Source organism: Lissotriton vulgaris, chromosome 9 (assembly GCF_964263255.1).
Source record: "Lissotriton vulgaris chromosome 9, aLisVul1.2, whole genome shotgun sequence".
Classification (NCBI taxonomy): Eukaryota; Metazoa; Chordata; class Amphibia; order Caudata; family Salamandridae; genus Lissotriton; species Lissotriton vulgaris.
The window spans coordinates 407,656,147-407,676,510 of NC_141697.1; positions in this window are offsets into that span (position 1 = coordinate 407,656,147).

The window sequence follows — 20,364 nt, forward strand, 5'->3', positions numbered from 1 at the left end:
GTGTTAGTAGTTTGTAGAAGGTGAGGTTGTTAGGTTGTTTTTTTCACTATTTGGGTAGTTTATAGTTTTGTATTAGTTTATGTATACTTACTTTCTTAAATCTTTTCTCTGGTTTGTGATAGTTGTAATTTTATGGTAGTTTATCACTGTTTCAAGGTGGGGGATTTTTGTTTAGTAAGTATACCTAAAGGTATATAAGTTGATGCGTATTGTATATATTATTTGCTATCTAATGATTTTAAGTTTAATGAGAATTATGTTTTAGTCTAAATATAGGTTTTATTTACTTGATTAGATAGCTTTAGAAATGTACATATTCTTTCTGCAATGGTCTGCTGGGAAAATCTAGCAGAGTTTCCTTGCCTTGCAGGGTTTGTCGTTTGTTAAGTAGCTAGCTTAGTGTGCCTGCTATATTGTTGATTAAATTGATTGTTTGATCTTATTGGTTAAAGTTGTTTATACTTGTATTTCTTTGGTTGGTAGTTTGAATTTGTTTGATTTGTTCAATACTTTTATGGTAAAAGCTAATGTAAGTATTTGTTTTATGTATGATATATAGTTTAATACTTTTGAATATAAGTATTAAGTATGGGCGAATTTGCAGATTTGCGAATTCGCGATCCGCAAAATTCGCTAATTTGTGCAAATTTGCGGATTTTTTTGTTTTTGCGTGTTCGCGAGGCGCTTATGCCCTTCTGCCCTCTGTACCACTCGTTTTTGTGCCTTTCTGCCCTCTGCCCCACTCGTGTTTGTGCCCTTTTGCCCTCTGCCCCACTCGTTTTTGTGCTCTTCTGCCCTCTGCCCAACTCGTTTTTGTGGTCTTCTGCACTCTGCCCCACTTGTTTCTGCCCTCTGTCCCACACGTTTTTGTGCTCTTCTGCACTCTTCCCCACTCATTTTTGTCCCCTTCTGCCCTCTGCCCCACTCGTTTCTGTGCCCTTCTGCCCTCTGCCCCACTCGTTTTTTGTCCCCTTCTGCCCTCTGTCCCACTTTGAACCCTTCTGCCCTCAGCCTCACTTAGAATGGCCCCGGCAAGCTGCCAGCGCCATTCTAAAATAGCTACAAAGTCAGCTTCAACAGGAAGCACTAATAGATAAAGTAAAGCAGGTGCTCGAGTTGAAGGTCAAATTAAGTTACACAATCATTAATCACCCCAAGTTTGGGGTGATTAATGATTGTGTAATTGAATTTGAGCTTCAACTAGAGCACCTGCTTTACTTTATCTATTAGTGCTTCCTGTTGAAGCTGACTTTTGTAACTATTTTAGAATGGCTCTAACAGCTTGCTGGCAGCTTGCCGGCGCCATTCTAAAATAGTTACAAAAGTCAGCTTCAACTTTTGACCCAATCCGTTCCGCTCGCGGATTTTGCGGGAAATTCACGAATCTCGCGGATTGCGAATTTGCCGAAAGTCCGCAAAATCCGTGAGCTGAACGGATTTTCCGCTCATACTTAATAGGTATATATATATATATATATATATATATATATATATATATATATATATATATATATATACTTCATACAGTTGCCTGTTTTCGAAGGAGCCAAACAAGGTGCGTGAAATTCGCCATATTTTCTTCAAAAGAAAGTTCCATGGACAGCTCGGTGCTTCACACCAATGAATTCATCCCCCCGACGCGTTTCGTGTCTCCTGACACTTAATCATGGGTTCAGGGATTGAGTGAAGCCGGCAGCTGTAGCACCTTTGAACACGTTGGTTACCGCCCAAATGGGTGTGGCCACCCCGTGGCCTCTTGGTCCATGTAGTGCCAGGCTGCCCTTCTGCTCACCCAATATACAAGTATTTCCTCAGTGGGTTTTGGGAACACACTTTCACTGCCACATCACTGATTACATCTTTCAAAGGCCGTCACCTTCCCAAAGCCACCGCATCGATTGGCGCAGTGGCAGGACTGCACAAGGGTGCAGCGTGGCTCTCTCAGCACGACTCAGGCGGAGCCGTTAAAAATCCATCATACAGTTGCCTGTTTTCAAAGGAGCCAAACAAGGTGCGTGAAATTCGCCATATTTTATTCAAAAGAAAGTTCCATGGACAGCTCGGTGCTTCACACCAATGAATTCATCCCCCCGACGCGTTTCGTGTCTCCTGACACTTAATCATGGGTTCAGGGATTGAGTGAAGCCGGCAGCTGTAGCACCTTTGAACACGTTGGTTACCGCCCAAATGGGTGTGGCCACCCCATGGCCTCTTGGTCCATGTAGTGCCAGGCTGCCCTTCTGCTCACCCAATATACAAGTATTTCCTCAGTGGGTTTTGGGAACACACTTTCACTGCCACATCACTGATTACATCTTTCAAAGGCCGTCACCTTCCCAAAGCCACCGCGTCGATTGGCGCAGTGGCAGGACTGCACAAGGGTGCAGCGTGGCTCTCTCAGCACGACTCAGGCGGAGCCGTTAAAAATCCATCATACAGTTGCCTGTTTTCGAAGGAGCCAAACAAGGTGCGTGAAATTCGCCATATTTTATTCAAAAGAAAGTTCCATGGACAGCTCGGTGCTTCACACCAATGAATTCATCCCCCGACGCGTTTCGTGTCTCCTGACACTTAATCATGGGTTCAGGGATTGAGTGAAGCCGGCAGCTGTAGCACCTTTGAACACGTTGGTTACCGCCCAAATGGGTGTGGCCACCCCGTGGCCTCTTGGTCCATGTAGTGCCAGGCTGCCCTTCTGCTCACCCAATATACAAGTATTTCCTCAGTGGGTTTTGGGAACACACTTTCACTGCCACATCACTGATTACATCTTTCAAAGGCCGTCACCTTCCCAAAGCCACCGCGTCGATTGGCGCAGTGGCAGGACTGCACAAGGGTGCAGCGTGGCTCTCTCAGCACGACTCAGGCGGAGCCGTTAAAAATCCATCATACAGTTGCCTGTTTTCGAAGGAGCCAAACAAGGTGCGTGAAATTCGCCATATTTTATTCAAAAGAAAGTTCCATGGACAGCTCGGTGCTTCACACCAATGAATTCATCCCCCCGACGCGTTTCGTGTCTCCTGACACTTAATCATGGGTTCAGGGATTGAGTGAAGCCGGCAGCTGTAGCACCTTTGAACACGTTGGTTACCGCCCAAATGGGTGTGGCCACCCCGTGGCCTCTTGGTCCATGTAGTGCCAGGCTGCCCTTCTGCTCACCCAATATACAAGTATTTCCTCAGTGGGTTTTGGGAACACACTTTCACTGCCACATCACTGATTACATCTTTCAAAGGCCGTCACCTTCCCAAAGCCACCGCGTCGATTGGCGCAGTGGCAGGACTGCACAAGGGTGCAGCGTGGCTCTCTCAGCACGACTCAGGCGGAGCCGTTAAAAATCCATCATACAGTTGCCTGTTTTCGAAGGAGCCAAACAAGGTGCGTGAAATTCGCCATATTTTATTCAAAAGAAAGTTCCATGGACAGCTCGGTGCTTCACACCAATGAATTCATCCCCCCGACGCGTTTCGTGTCTCCTGACACTTAATCATGGGTTCAGGGATTGAGTGAAGCCGGCAGCTGTAGCACCTTTGAACACGTTGGTTACCGCCCAAATGGGTGTGGCCACCCCGTGGCCTCTTGGTCCATGTAGTGCCAGGCTGCCCTTCTGCTCACCCAATATACAAGTATTTCCTCAGTGGGTTTTGGGAACACACTTTCACTGCCACATCACTGATTACATCTTTCAAAGGCCGTCACCTTCCCAAAGCCACCGCGTCGATTGGCGCAGTGGCAGGACTGCACAAGGGTGCAGCGTGGCTCTCTCAGCACGACTCAGGCGGAGCCGTTAAAAATCCATCATACAGTTGCCTGTTTTCGAAGGAGCCAAACAAGGTGCGTGAAATTCGCCATATTTTATTCAAAAGAAAGTTCCATGGACAGCTCGGTGCTTCACACCAATGAATTCATCCCCCCGACGCGTTTCGTGTCTCCTGACACTTAATCATGGGTTCAGGGATTGAGTGAAGCCGGCAGCTGTAGCACCTTTGAACACGTTGGTTACCGCCCAAATGGGTGTGGCCACCCCGTGGCCTCTTGGTCCATGTAGTGCCAGGCTGCCCTTCTGCTCACCCAATATACAAGTATTTCCTCAGTGGGTTTTGGGAACACACTTTCACTGCCACATCACTGATTACATCTTTCAAAGGCCGTCACCTTCCCAAAGCCACCGCGTCGATTGGCGCAGTGGCAGGACTGCACAAGGGTGCAGCGTGGCTCTCTCAGCACGACTCAGGCGGAGCCGTTAAAAATCCATCATACAGTTGCCTGTTTTCGAAGGAGCCAAACAAGGTGCGTGAAATTCGCCATATTTTATTCAAAAGAAAATTCCATGGACAGCTCGGTGCTTCACACCAATGAATTCATCCCCCCGACGCGTTTCGTGTCTCCTGACACTTAATCATGGGTTCAGGGATTGAGTGAAGCCGGCAGCTGTAGCACCTTTGAACACGTTGGTTACCGCCCAAATGGTTCACTCAATCCCTGAACCCATGATTAAGTGTCAGGAGACTGTATGATGGATATATATATATATATATATATATGTACACCCATCAGAGAACTATATACCTGCCGTACAGATCATGCTGTTTATGTATTAGAGTGCTCATGTAAGTTAAAGTATGTGGGCAGTACTAAGTTACAGGTATTCAATAGAATATTACAGCACCTCAGGGCAATAGTCAATTCTGATGCTAACTATCCTGTTGCCCGTCATTTTGAACTTGTGCATGCAAAGAATTTGAATCATCTTACTTATTTTGTCATTGATTCTGTACCTAAAAAAATCCGTGATGGGGATCGAGAGAAGCTTCTTAGACAACTTGAGAGTAAATACATTGTACTCCTGAACACCAGAATTCCCAATGGGTTGAATAGGGGGGAAGATTTACAAGTCTTCCTGTAGACCATGATTAGAGTATACTGTCAAGAAGTCATTGGGGCAGGACATTGTTAATGCCTCCCTTTCCCCTGTATTGTGAAAATCTCACTTACTGAGTTTCTTTTCTCCAGAAAGTATTATACATTAAGACTGTGATTTTTTAATTTTTTGTTTGTCTGAGTCCTTTTGATACAATATCTTCCCAGAAGGAATCTAATTGTTGTTATTACTCACTATGGCTATAGTTGATTCACAGCATCAGCGGTAATGCTTAACATGTTTTTTAACTGTGTTTAGTTATAAGCACCAGCGCAGGTACAACGATTTGAGAATGTGACATTGAATTGTCATTATATTTGAAATACTATGAATTTGTACATACTGCGAGTAGATTATGCACTTTCAATCACTTTAGCACTGTTTTTTTAAATAACATCCTAAGGGTCTGTCTCACAATTTTTGGGACATGGTATCATGAATTTGAACAAACTTTTCCTACACGGGGTTTATTATTCCCCTTATGTACAAACTCTAATATTAACATTATATAGTTAAATATGGAACTTAATCATGCACTTGCACTTTATTATAATTGGTACAAAGAACCGATTGAAGAAACGATGTTTATCAAACATGAGCTTATTGAGCAAGATAAATTGTCTACTCATTGTTTCGTATAAGTTCCTGTATATACCGAAAATATGTTTTCATGTGTTTGTACTTAGTGTATATTTGTATACCAGTATTTTCTTTATGTCTCTTACCCATGTGATCGGATGTTATTTTTGTTGAGCACAGTATATAAACACCCCCATTGGTCATTTGAAGCCATCAATGTGACCGCCATCTTGTAATGATTATGTGTTTAAGACTCTCGCCCCAGTGGGCTAGCTGAGCAGTATGCATATATTGTAGATATCTGCTGTTACGCCAAACGTTATTAGTACACTCAGAGTTATGTTATCACTACATGTATACAAATCCATAACGTATCAAAAAGTCCCGCCCAAGTAAGCAAACATTGCGAGAGTCTTGACAGATGGTCAGATTCACTTCCCCAACATATTTCCTCTTCATCATACTGCATAGTCCTAAAAATACAAACAAATGTGGTGCTCACATAACATTGCAAAAGACAAAAAACAATACTAGATTAAAAACAACAATCATCCATTCTTAAAAAACCTGTTAGGTATGCAGCAATATATATATACAAGAAGCTCCAGACTGTGTATTCTACTCATGTCATCACAAATGGACTGCCAGTTCTTCACTGGAATTGAGCCCTATGGGTATCAGAGATTCGAAGTCTATAATGTATTTAGACTCCAAGACTCTGAGTTGATGCTCTCTGTCTTAAACACATAATCATTACAAGATGGCGGTCACATTGATGTTATGAAATGTGCAAAGTCCTATTTCCATTACTATCACTGGGTGTATGTATACAGGTGGAAAATGTGCTAACATTACCGTGAGCAAGCCTAACGGCGAAACGCGTCGGCTTTGTTAACCTTTGTGGTAAATAAACACCTTTGAACATCTCGGAGTGTCCCGACCTTTTTCTGTACCCTGGAGGGCAAACAGGAAAGTTGGATTTATATATATATATATATATGTAAAAATGTTGAATGGGAATCTTATTGCTCTCGATATCAGCACACTATATACTAGTATCCAACATGTGGACGGTCTTAATGCTGTTAAATATTTTTGGGATAAACGAAGCATTGTATACAAACAACATAATGCAATGGTGTTAAGGATGACAGATCTGTGCTTAACTCACAATTATTTTGTATTTAACAAAGAGGGTTACCAACAGCAAAGAGGAGGGAGTGGCTATGGGGGCATGCTTCTCCCCAACTTATGCATGTTTGCATGTAGGGTGGCGGGAGGAGCATGTCCTCAGGGGGATACTCAATTCTCTAGTGGGAGACAAGATAGTCCACTTTTGGAGATGTATAGACGATATTTGCATCATATGGAGAGGGAAGCAAGAAACAGCCATGAATTTTGTCAGTATGATAAATAAAAATGACCTCATTCTGAAATTCACAGCACAAATAAGTACAACACATATTCAATTTCTTGATGTAGAGGTTTACATTTCTGATAATAAAATTCAAACTAGGCTGCATAGGAAGTTAACAGCGGGTAATGCGATTTTGCACTCTAAAAGTGCACATCCAGGTCACCTCATCAAAAGCATACCCTATGGAGAGTTCGTGAGGATGCGAAGAATATGCAGCTCAGATGTAGATCTAGAGGCATGTCAAACAGAGGCTTATAAAAGATTCTTGGCCCGGGGATACTCAAGCTCTCAAAAGATAAGGCCAACAGTCAGAGTCAAGAGGAATGCTTGGCAGGCATCAGTAGTAACAAGCAGCAGCCGAAGCATCAAGACCCGAGTAATGGAAGAGAAAGAATTAGTCTCATACCACCTTTAACACAGAGGAAAGAAAAGTGTGGGGAATCATGAAGAAACATTGGCCGCTGCTAAAAACTGACATCAGTTTAGCTCAAACACTACCAGAGGAGCCATCTATTACCTTTAGGAGGGCCCCCTCTATGAGGGACACTCTAGTAAAATCTAGCCCTGAGATAATTAATCAGAAAAATTGGCTATCCCACAAAACAGGTTTTTATAAATGCATATCATGCAGAACATGTAAATTCGGTATTAACACCAGCGAATACTACTCTGCTTTTGACCCTAATGCTATTCAGATTAAGGGACTATACTATTGCCGCACAGAGTTTGCGGTATATGTGTTGCAATGTACCTGTGGGCTCAAATACATAGGCAGCACCAAATTACAGGCCTTTAATCGTATCCTCCAGCATTTGAGGGCAATTCTGAATTCTGATGATAATTATCCCGTAGCCCGCCACTTCAAATTTGCCCACAATAAAAACCTCAACGATCTTAGTTACTTTATAATTCATGCGGTACCAAAAAGCATAAGGGGGGGGGCAACCGAGAAAGACAACTCAGACAGTTGGAGAGCAAATATATTGTATTATTGGACACTAGGATCCCTAACGAGATGAACACAGGGGAGGATTTACACAATTTTCTGTAAATATATGTATAGGAATAAGTGAACTCTCTATGTGTATACCCGAATGAATACTTGACAGTATATATACACTATGGATTCTAATTACATGTACCTGTGTCCTATAGATCAGAGTGTAGATTCAATCATTTTGCTTGACCATAGGCACCCTCCCTGTAAGATATTCAGTGATTGTTGCAAAACCAAATTTATGAGGTTGTTTTAAGTGGGGTATGCACTTGCACTTTATAAGTATGGTCGGTATTTTGAGTAATTAATAGTATTGCAGTGCCAGAAATTTGGAAATTTGGAAATTTGAAAGAGAACTGTAAGATAAAATGATTTTGAAACATGTTATCTGGCCATGCTATAACTGAGATTTAGTACTTGTTATATTGAACTTTTGAACTTGGAGATTTGATATGTCAAATTTTAAATATCTTTTTTTCCAAGATTTTCTGTAAATTTGCACTTTTGCACTATTTTGCACATTGTTCAATTTTTGCACTAGCATTTTAATTCCTGAGTGTGGAACTCTTACTGGGCACAGCAATAATCATGGTGGACTTATGGTAATAATTCGGAGATATAGGTTTTATCAATGAAAAAGCAGACGTCAGAACTGTGAAGCTGCTGTCATTTATTGTGATCAGTTTTATCTAAGATAAATGTATGGATGATCTATGAATTATTTCCATTTTAGCAGTTTTGTATATATATATATACATAAGTTTGTATACATTTATTGTATATTTTGTGTATTTGCACAGTTATAAGTTTGCTGCTATATTTATTGTACCGGATCCGATAGTATATCTTCCATATCTATGTGCCCGGTGACCTGCTAGATGTAATATGCACAGTATTTAAGCACACCCATTGGTTCGTAATGTCATGTGAACAAGGCTGTGGTGACGCAGCCGAAACACGTCATGCTGAAGACAATAGAGAAATAAACGCCAAAACACTCTATTCTATGCGTATTTGTGGTCTGTACCTGAAGTGATCGTTGGCGATAGGTTCAGGATTTGGAGTTTGATATATATATATAGTTCGCTTTGCTGCTCAGTTTGCCTAAATAAAATCTTTTTTTGCCTCATTTTGGATTCGTTTGGTCGTCTGTTGGCTCTTGGAAGCTGGAGCTGCAGTGTGACTATTTGTGCATATATATATATATATATATATATATATATATATATATATATATATATATATATATATATATATCCACACGTTTTCCTTTCAAGAAAGTACGTAGACGACACACCAGGAGTTTGCTGTGCTGTGGAAATTTATTGGCAGCAAAAACAAACAACGCGTTTCACCTCACGGCTTGCTCACGTTTGCTGAGGATTCTAAAACATAGTCCTTTTACATTGTCTATACACTCGTCATAGAGGTAGGACTAGTCCATAAAACACCAAAAGTGCAAAGTGTGGGGGACATATTGGAACGGGAAATTGCAGCATTCATGTCTGGTTAGTGATAACAATATATAAACCAAAATATACAAATATCTCTCGTATAACACAAAATAGTATAGCGTTAGAGTCCTGACAGTAATCACGGACCCATTCACGTTATTAAATGCCAATAATTTTTGGCATTCGAGGTAACATGAAGTGGCATAGTACACTTAGTTGGGAGGACTGGGATTAAGCCCAAGTGGGCATAGTCTTAGAGCTGACATGGACAGAGCATAGTGGCAATGACCTTCTCTTAGTCTCAATTCGTATTTGCCAAATCAAGCCCAAGTGGGCAAAGCCAATAGTCTTATAAATGATATGCATGTACAATGCAACATGTTCAAAATAACATCTTCAAAATAACAGCGTTTAAAGTTAGTTAACTTCTGGCTTGCTCCTGTCATTTCAATCCTTCAAATAAAGTTATTTCTGTATATTTCAATACATAATTGTGCAATCAAGCCCAAGTGGGCAAGGCCAATGGTCTTGTAAGTTATTAGCATGTACTTGCAACGAATTCCACATAAATATGTTCGTGATTGGTTATCTCCAGACTTTTTCATTTCATTCTATATCAATCCTCCAAAAAGAGTTTCCTCCATGTCACTTAGGCTTATTGGTTACAACCGACACTTCTGTGCATTAGGGTTCCAATGTCCAACATCATGCAAACAAATTCTGTGAATTAAAACATGGAAAAATGCTTTAAAAGAGACGACTTACGTTTAGCAGCTAAGTATTTCTGATGTTTATACATAGTGGGCAAGATTCACAGGACTAACTTAAGACAAAATCCTAAACTTACTACTTTTGGTATTCACAGAAGTTAGGATTTTGTCTTAAGTTTGTCTTAAGACAGACTTAAGACAGACTTAAGACAAAATCCTAACTTAAGTCTGTCTTAAGTCTGTCTTAAGTCAAACTTAAGACAAAATCCTAACTTCTGTGAATACCAAAAGTAGTAAGTTTAGGATTTTGTCTTAAGTTAGTTCTGTGAATCGGGCCCATAATGTTTCATGTTCAAGCTAACTCTTATTTACAATTCTCACTAATTTACATTTCTCTCTCATTCTTCCGGGACCCCAGAGACGACCCACTCGAGAGCGGGTACTAGCTTGTACCGGGAATCTGTGTTCGATATATATATATATATATATATATATATATATATATATATATATATATATATATATATATATATATATATATATATATATATATATATATATATATATATATATATATATATATATATATATATATATATATGTAAATATATATATATATATACACACATAGAAATATATTTGTATATATATGTTTAGAGTGTAGTTTAGATGTTTGTAGTTCATGTTAATATTTCTTAGGGTGGTATTATTTTAATTCTAGTTATACATTTTTAAGGGCTGAATAGTTAAGATTTTGGTCATTTATATAAAATTTATTTTTGTTTTATTTGAAGTAATTGTTTTATGTAAAAATGTGTTTTTATGTATTTATTAGTGAATATTTAATTAGGTTGGCTATGATATTGTAATTGATATTGTGTGAATCTATATTTTTGGTATATTATATTTTTATTTAAAGGTAAGGATATTTTTTTAGCAGATATTTTTCTTTTTGACATAGTAAAAACATATTTTTTTAGGATATTTGTGGTTTTAGTAGTTAAGTATAGGAAGTCTATATTTTTGTTATCAATATCTAATTACAGATATTTTTGTTGCGATATTGTATGCATCAATAGTATGTCAGTGATCTGAAAAGCACCAGCTCAGAAAGCAACTTGGGAAATGAGGGAGAAGAACAAGGGCGAAATAAAGCTATACAGAGTTAAGTGGGGAGAAGTTTGTGAAGCACACAGCTGAACAACACATGTAGGGGCATATTATCAAGGGGGTTTATCTCCGCTTTTTTGGCTTTAAAAGCCAAGAAAGCGGAGATAAAATTATCTCCCTATTACCTAGCTGTCGCTAACACCAGTTAGCGACAGCTAGTAGGAGATAGCGACCATCTTGGGCCCCACTTTGCATGTCAGTGATATTTATCACTAATGACAAGCAAAGTGGGCGTGCCAAGATGTTAGAGACTGAAAACAGTCGCTAACATGGCTATCTCCTATTACCAACTTTTGGAGATATTCGCGCTAAGCGCGAATATCTCCAAAAGCTAACACCTGCCCTGAGCAGTTCTTAGCCATGTTATCCAATGGGAGGTGGATAACATGGCTAAGAGCATTAGCTCAGTAATGCATGAATATCGGGGACTTTTCAGCGATATTCATGCATTGCGGCGATTTTTATCGCATTTGCGATAAACCTTGGTAATACCAAGGTTTATTTGCGGTAAAAATCGCGGCAGCTTAGCGTTAAATTTTTGTCTCTAACCAAGCAATAGCGATAATTATCGCTATTGCTTGGTAATATGCCCCCAGTCTTTTACTCCAAAAAGAAAAATATAGTGTTTCAAAAGCAAGCAGTGAAAGCATAGAAGTCAGTCAATGAAAAGGGATGGATAAGAAGCAGGCAAATGAGAGTGACAGGAAAGCCAACCAATGTTGAGCAATGGGTAGGCTCCAGGTATGTTTTTGGTAAGCCCACAATATGTCTTTCACAACCTGACAGCTATGTGTCTGGCAGTTCAGCCTAAAAAATATGCCTCACCCCCTAGTTAGACAGTAAATGATAGCACTGTTTGAGTGAAATGGTCTCCTCAAGTCCCTGGGCCCCAGCATCTCTTCAACTGCGGTAATATTGATTCATACGCCATTCTCTCAAACAGGCACAGTTCTTGTAACCGACAGACAGTGGTGAAACATAGGGTCTGATTAAGAAGAGAGAGAAATTAAAGAATTAAATGTACATTCAGCATTGTTGTTGTCTTTTTCACAGTTTCACATGCATCCTTCTCTTCTCACAAAATGCTTGTGGATTTGAGTTGTTTTAATCACAGTTATGCAAAGTAAATTTGGGTGTAAATTAGGAATGCCATATCTATGACAAATATATGTAAATTCTATTGTGAAATTCCCTGATATCTGCGACTGTGTAGAGGTTCACAACTGCTGTTTGCGGCCCATGAACTCTCCTCTGGCACCCCCTTTTTCATGGTTACAACAAGTGCTTAATTTTAGCTGGTGGTTGCAGGTGGGGCCCATATAACACATTTTGGGTATCTTCACTTATTTTTTTTCTCTTTAGACTTTGATCAAGAGCAAGAGAGAGAATGACATAACATGGGCAAACAAGGAGAAAGTCAAAGACGGAACAGTCACAAAAAGATAGAGCAGTGGTAAAAAAAGAACTTGCGAGAATGGTAAAAAAGAAAGCGGGTAGTGTCTAATGGTTCAATATAGAGACATAAAGTGGAACCGAGACTATGCAGCCTTGGAACTCAACATCCCGACATTGGATAGTGTCAAGTGTGGTTTCTGATCAAAGCTTGAGACCCGGCACTTGTTCTTTTACAAATTAAACACTGGTGTCAAACCCGTGAAATGTCTGCTTTTAAAACGTAAAAACGTATTTATTTTTAAAAAAAACTTTATTTATAAAATGTCCACACCAAAACTGTGCGGTCATACACAGAATCCTTCGACACAATATCCATTGGCTCATTTCCTTTGTATACATTTGAGTCCTGAACACATTGCACAGTTAAAAAAGAAAAACCTTATTTAAAGTCTCAAGCAGATAGACTTTTTATTTCCATTTCGCATACTTTCAAACATTTTTTCATTGTGAATCGAATACATGCATTTAGAAGCTGTAACTTTTTAAGCAGTTAATCAAGATTACTCATTCTGAAAAAGCTTTGTGAAGTGGACGTCAGGTGTACACGTTTCTGAATTGAATCATGGTGAAATGTGTGTGTGGTAGACAGCCCAGGGAAACGCAAACTGTGTGAATCGCTATGAATCCTAGTGATGATTAACAATGCTGAGGGTCAAAACTCGAGCATAAAGCATGACAATCCTAAACTAGTCAAGACTGGGTCCTTTAGTTTTGTGAATCAGCCATGGAGCGTAAATCATGCCTCTGCCTCTGTAAATCGGGCCTGTTTTAAAAAACGATGCCAGCATCCCTTGTTATAACGAATTCTTTCGTCGAAAGCCAGGTGAGCCGAATGTTGCTAGTTTATTTAACAGGTTATCAGATGTGTTGAACAACAGACCGGCCACCTGGCATGCCAAGCAGTTTAAAACGCCAACGGCTTGAATTCCAATCTAATTGGATATATTTTGGGGTAAATAATCAGATGTGATGTAATAGTTTGTATCAGATTTTAAAAGAACTCTGGCATCCACAGGAATAGCACTGCAAAGTGATTTACCTGAAAGATGCACCGGAGGATGCACTGTTAAGTGAAACACCTGTGGTAACCTATAGATTTATCTTACTCAATTGACACTTGACATGCCGTGAAGCTCTTGAGATTCATTTGAGATCTTCACCTTGACTCAACTGTCCCTAAATGAAAGAAAGTTATTTATGAAAAGCCAAAATACAAAATGCTAGGACAAGCCACATCACATACCCATTAACCCGTCGATGGCATCAGAGGTTGAATGTGTGCCGCCCCCCCCTACACACCCCCCTAGCGTATTATTATTCTCGTATTTGCTATTGAGAAATGAAGCTTGGAAACTACCGAAGGTAGAAGGTGCTGCTCCAAGCAAACCCTAAGCGACATCAATACCAAAATATGTAAACTATAAGACAAAGCTCAATCTAGGATACACTAAGCCAAAAAATGAGGAGTGGTTTACCAAGAGATATTTATTTTATTTATATAAGGTTTTACATAAGCGCTACTAACCACCCCAACTAGTGGCCTTCGAGGAATAAAGTGGAAGCCAGTGGATGAGCGGGTGAAGACAATGTATAGAAATAGGTGACACTCAACCCAAACCCATCTGTTAAAATGTTGTCTAATAGTCCCATTAGATAGTTAATATTGATGACAAAGCCCTAGGTATGAAGAAGTCCATATCAATGTTGAAATTAGTGGTCTGGCCATTATTTATTTGCAGAATAATGCACCTACTCGACACATACAAGGTTTAAAAATCAGAACTAAGTATAGTCGGTAGGTAAACAAGATTCCGGGAAGTTATTTTGTTAAGCATCATTTCGGCCCTCTCTACTTATCTACAACTGTTTAGGCCTGGTCAGAGTTTGCAGAGTGCCTCTACATGGAACTCCTCGAAGTGACCGATAAACTCTGCCGCTCTACACGGAGTTTCAATCCGCAAGCAGCAAAGCACGTTAATTTGCGATGTTTGCACTGATTTTTAGCAAAGGATGGTTGCCCTGTGCTCGGTAATCAGCATGAACGACACCATATGCATCGCAAGACGGCGCTGCTTCTTTCTGTCGCTGGAGTAGATTTTCTACTCGAGATCCAGCGACCATCCACGAGCGCCCGCGTTTTAGAAATCTCTCATCACCAACTTAACATTGCTCAAACCCAGTTGCAGGGTGCAAGTCTGTCTGTGGTCCAAGGAGGACCAAACCTCGCAATTCGAGCTGGGCTGTTCCTACGGAAGGCAGTTTCAAGAGCGATTCACATATGGCTGGGTCTGAACTGGACTGGCATGGGGAGCCAAACATCAAGGGATTCAGACCCAGATCTCGGCATTGAGGGTGAATGTTTGACATTGTTCATCATTCCGTCCATCATTTGTTCTGTTTGCATTCTTTTTGCACGTTTCTAATGGCCTGTTGTGGAATGTCTGCCTCTTATGTATGTGGATTTTGTAATGGTGTCAACTGTGGATTTGTGTACTGTTCTTCTATTGAATTTGATTAATTTGTTTATCTTTTATTTGACATCTTAACTGTTTCGAATATGCTGCAGTTCCTATGTGTATCCTGCCATGGTATGTTATTTCAAGATTTGGTTGGAGTAAATCTGAGCCTGGTTGGGATTAGACTTCTACTCTGCGTAATTTTTTCAATGATTCTTTGTGAATTACAATTAGAGGTGCTGTGCTCATGCGCTTAGCATATTATTATGTAGATTAATAAATGCCTTTATATATGGGCCCAGAATCTTTTGGTTTTTATGGTCTTCATTTTACAAATATATGGGGTACATTATTTGTTAAATTGCATCTTATACACTGGCAATTCTTTTTAATTTGCTGATATGTATGTGGATGTATGCAATAAGGTAGTCCTTCAGAGGTGTTTTGTTTTTTATGGTCAATATTTTTAGATTGATAATGCATACATCCTGTCTTTAGTAACACTTATAATGTACATAGTTATTACACTCCTTATTTCAAGTAGCAAGTGGTTTGCATTTTTCAGATTTGATGGATCCTTCTTTGGATGTGAAGACGTTATCATTAAATTCCAAATAGGAATTCTTCTTTCTGATGCCAATTGGGTACTGTCCCAATGGTATGGCAAATCCAACTTGATAAATTATACATTTGGTTATGACAGTTTTGTTTCCAACAGATACATAGTTTAAGTTGAAGTCTATTTAAATCATATTTAGTTCATCCCGCACATCATTTCTTATCTGTATAAGCATGAGATCTTGTTTACATGCAGTTATTTCTAAAATACGTTTTGTTTTTCCTTTAGGTTACAAACATGCTCTTTATTGATTGACATTAACCTCTTAAGTGGTGCGTCGGGGTGTTGGCCGACGGCAGCACTACCTCCTCAGTGCTGCGCACGTCCATTGGACGTCCATTCAGCACTAGTTCCAATGGACAGCGCAGCACTGGGGAGGGATATTTGCGCCACATCTAAGGTGTTAAATTAAGAAAGGAGGTGATGGACATATGAAGACTGGCAAATAAATACATCTTTATGAATTCATATTTTCTGTACATGAACGTTGGCATGAGTTGAATGTCTAATTCAAAGTGTAGCACATACTGATCATGTCATTGATGTTGGCAATTTTCTGCTCCAAACACTGAATAGTGCCCTTACAAATTCTGGTGCATCTTGTTGTGTATGGTAGGAAATGACCATAATTTGTGTAAAGTCCCACCAGATTTGTGCCCTATCTGTTTTGCTGGCTTTAGAGCTCTCTGAACTTTACTCCTGCTAATCAGTGGTAAAGTGCCCATGCTCCCCCTTGAAAGATGGTGGAATTGGCATATTCAAAACTGATGTATTTAGTATTTTTAACTTTTCTGTAAGTCCATAGTATATGTTACAAATTGTAGCCAAGGCCTGGAAGTTAGATGCCACTAGGGAACTATAGCACCTATTATGCCATCCACTGCAGTGTCAGTAGAAACATGGTGTCACTCCTTTCACTATAGCCTCACTGTAAACACTGAGATTCGACCTGTCAAAACAAGACAAGGCAAGATATTTAAAAGAAGGACATGTAGAAATATAATGTTAAAATCTCCTTACAGCGATTAGCACCCAAAAGACATTTCCATTGTAAGAAGGCTGGCTGGCTCATAGAGAAACACTGGAAAGGAATATTAAATATGAATTCTGTTATCTCAGGTTAGAGACCAGCTAGAAAAATGATTCAGCAACTCTTTGTATTATTTATTGAAAGCTAAACCAAATGATGAAATTAGATTTTTAATAAATATTAAGGAAAATCAACTTTTAGAAAGTTACCTTTTGCCAGCCTGAAACTCCTGGAGGCTAATTTAAATTGGACCTTTCAACTGTTACCCAGCTGGTGAACAGCCCTCAATGAGGTCTGAAAGCTGCTCCCAGAGCTTAGATAAAGGTCTGGGGGTGGGAAGGGGTTTTTATTCCCCTGGCAGGATGGCCACTTGGAGTGGACCCAGAAACTTAATTTACCTTAACATGTCCTCCCTTGTCACAGACAGATATTAGCTGATACCTATGCAGTCCTTATCTTTTTTTCACCTAGTCAAGAATGTATCAAACACAATGGAAGGAGAGCTACCCCCATAACTGGCTTAAAGTGGCCACAGAGGAGTGGCTACTCATTACCCTGGCCACATCTCTGGGTGGGGGGCATGCAAAATCTGAACAAGGAGAGAATGGTTTCACCATTTTTAATTACATGAGCATACACTGGCAACCTCTTCAGGACACGAGTGGACCTGAGGAAGGTCAGAAGAAGACTGAACCTGCTCTGTGTGACCAGTGAGGAGCTCTGAAGGACTGGACAGTCTCCCTTTTGAACCCCGGACAACATAGTGGACTCCAAGAGCCATAGGGAGACTTCCTAGTCAAGCTAAAAGCTACAATAAGCCTTACACTGCAACTTCCAGAAGACCAGTTCAAACCCGATCTGATCTGGACTCAGCTGTTAACCTTTGCGGGAGTGAGTTCTGGTCCCCAAGTGGTGTTCCTGAGGTCCTGAAACCCTTGGCTGTTTTTGGCTGGACATCTTCTACAACCTCTGGAAACCTGGGACTAGGAGACCTTTTCAACATCAAGACCTCAGGAGGACTTTGAAAAACCTATTAAGCTGAGTCACCCAAGTTGTGTTGCCTCCAGGCTGAAGATTCTGTTTCTCTTACTCAGTGCTTCTCCCCAGCAGCAAATTCAGCTCAGCAGAACCTTGAGGAGAAGGTATGCAGCCTTCTGCAGCCGTCTTTCACTATACCCTGCAGTCTTGCCCTACTGAAGGATTCCGAGCTCTGAAAAAGTCACTATGTGAAAATGAAGATATCTTGGCTGAATAGAGGCATGAAAAGTATTCAACCAGCAAGAGAACTTCTGTGGGCACACAATTCAAAATTCCTTCTCAGCACTTTTCGCACTTCCACCAACACCCTCACCGGGACTGCATCCAATGTCTTTCTGACCTCTTGGTACCCCATTTGTCTACAGCCTGCTGCCTTGCCTCACTGAATATTTTTGACATCTGTTTTTGAGACTAAGTCCCAAGATAAAACATCCCACTTTACAGTACCCAATTGCCAGCATTTGGCACATTTCAGTTTTTGGCACTATTTTGACTTTACAGTTTAATCATTCAATCTCCGGTTCTTCTTTTTAAATGCTTGTTATTTTGGTGTAATTATATTTATAAAAATTTACTCTATCGTCCTATTTGGGTATGGGATTGCTATTGTGTTGTGTTTTGAGTTTATTACTGTTTTGGTACTGAATAAATACTTTACAGTTTGGCCTCTCTGCTCTGAGCCATAGCTACCTGGAGGTTGAGCTCAGATTAATTTGGAGACTTTAAGATATCAACCTCACAAGGATTGTTAATATTATTTGAGATCGGTAGTTACTCCCTTACCTAATTACCCAATTTTGTACAGTAAATAAACCAGAATACAATGATTCATATAGCCACAAGGTAACAACATTGGTGAATCAGAAATAATTTGAGCCTTTTCCTTGTGTTTTGTTGTGGGAGGTATGCCAATACCAAAAATACTTTGTAATACAGTATTGTATAATACTGCCTATTTGAACAAGTATTGGTACTAGGATATTGGTGTAGCATTTACAACTGTTTTATTCAGTACAGAAATAATTCGATTTTTTCTAACATTTCGTAATTCATATCCTTTATTGGCAGTGGCTCTCATTCTTTGTTGATAATTTTGCTTTTAGTGGTTTCAGCTTGATAATGTTTTGTTTTTGAGACACCTTTTGAGATATGTTGTTGGTAGTACATGGGCAGCATAAAGCTTTTTAATCATTCATACTTTTGAAAGTAGATAATATTTGCAATGAGTTTGTTTTAATTAAAGTCAATTAAAAGGTACTCCCTAAAGTATATCCTCATGAGTTATACATGGTTAGCACATATGACAGGGTGGGAATTGTTCACATCTTACAGAAGAGGGTTTTACCAATAGGAAGTGTGTGGAAAAGCACTGTAGTGATGTGTGTATTTGGTACCATGGCCCATTGGTCCATTTACACATCCTTTTTTCATGTTAATGTTCCATCATAGCAAAATGAACAAATAGTCTATATGGCTATTTGCACCTGACTGGCAGGCTTCTAAGTGCTTTTAGGGGAGCTGCCTCTGTTGAAGCTCTCTTTACAGCACTAAACAGTTTTGCAAATAGGCACCATGTGTAAGCGCATACCAAGCAAACTGTTTTGTTCACAGAAAACAAACTTCTAAACTGGGAGTTGTTTTTCCTTACATGCAGGAGGTTTTCTCCATGCACCGGGGGATATTCTGCATCTTTCCTACCTCTATTCACCATGCATCACAGACAAAGACAGCACAATTCAGTAGAAATGGTCCGCCCTCAATAGAGAGGAGTTACAACACTATGCTTCTAAATTTCTATGCGGGACTGACTAGTGGATCAAGGGTTACCGCTGGCGGAATTAGAGCAGCAGGATCAATCGATGATAACTTAGCAGTTAGCCCAACGCTACATGAAGTTTGGGTGTGAGGGCCACCAGTTTAGAGCATTCCTCCAACTCTTCTAATCCCTAAATGAGGCCCTAAGGAACTTATTTTCCCAGAGACCTTGCCACCTGAAGATTTCCACTTACGCTTGGGTAGAAATCTCTGCCTGGATGCAATTCAGCAACACCAGATAGATACTGTCGCATAGTAGTAGAAGTGCCGGTCTCCACTCCGATAAATGAGGTGGTGGAGACAGGGTATTTTTCCATTTACAATTGTAAAGTTACAACCAGTATCTTAAAAACTGGATTTCAGGCCTACACCTGTAAGCGGAAGTCAACACAATGGAGCACTCCATCGAAATTATGTGCCTAGAAGGCCACGGAAAGTTGGACTAGTTAGAACTTCTTCGGTGTATGACATCTGGTGAGAAAACAGGATAATACAGTTTAGGTAAATGCAAGAGAAGTATGAGCTGGCTGTGGTCCAGTGCCTGAGACACAGGCAATTAGTGTACCTCCTGAGTGGTCACATGGTGGTCTTATGATATGCACAAAGAAGAGTCACCTCTACAGTGAAGAGTCTTTGGAGCTCTCTTGACCAGCTATGTGGTGTCCCAACTATACTTCACAATACTACATAACAGCCTCCCCTC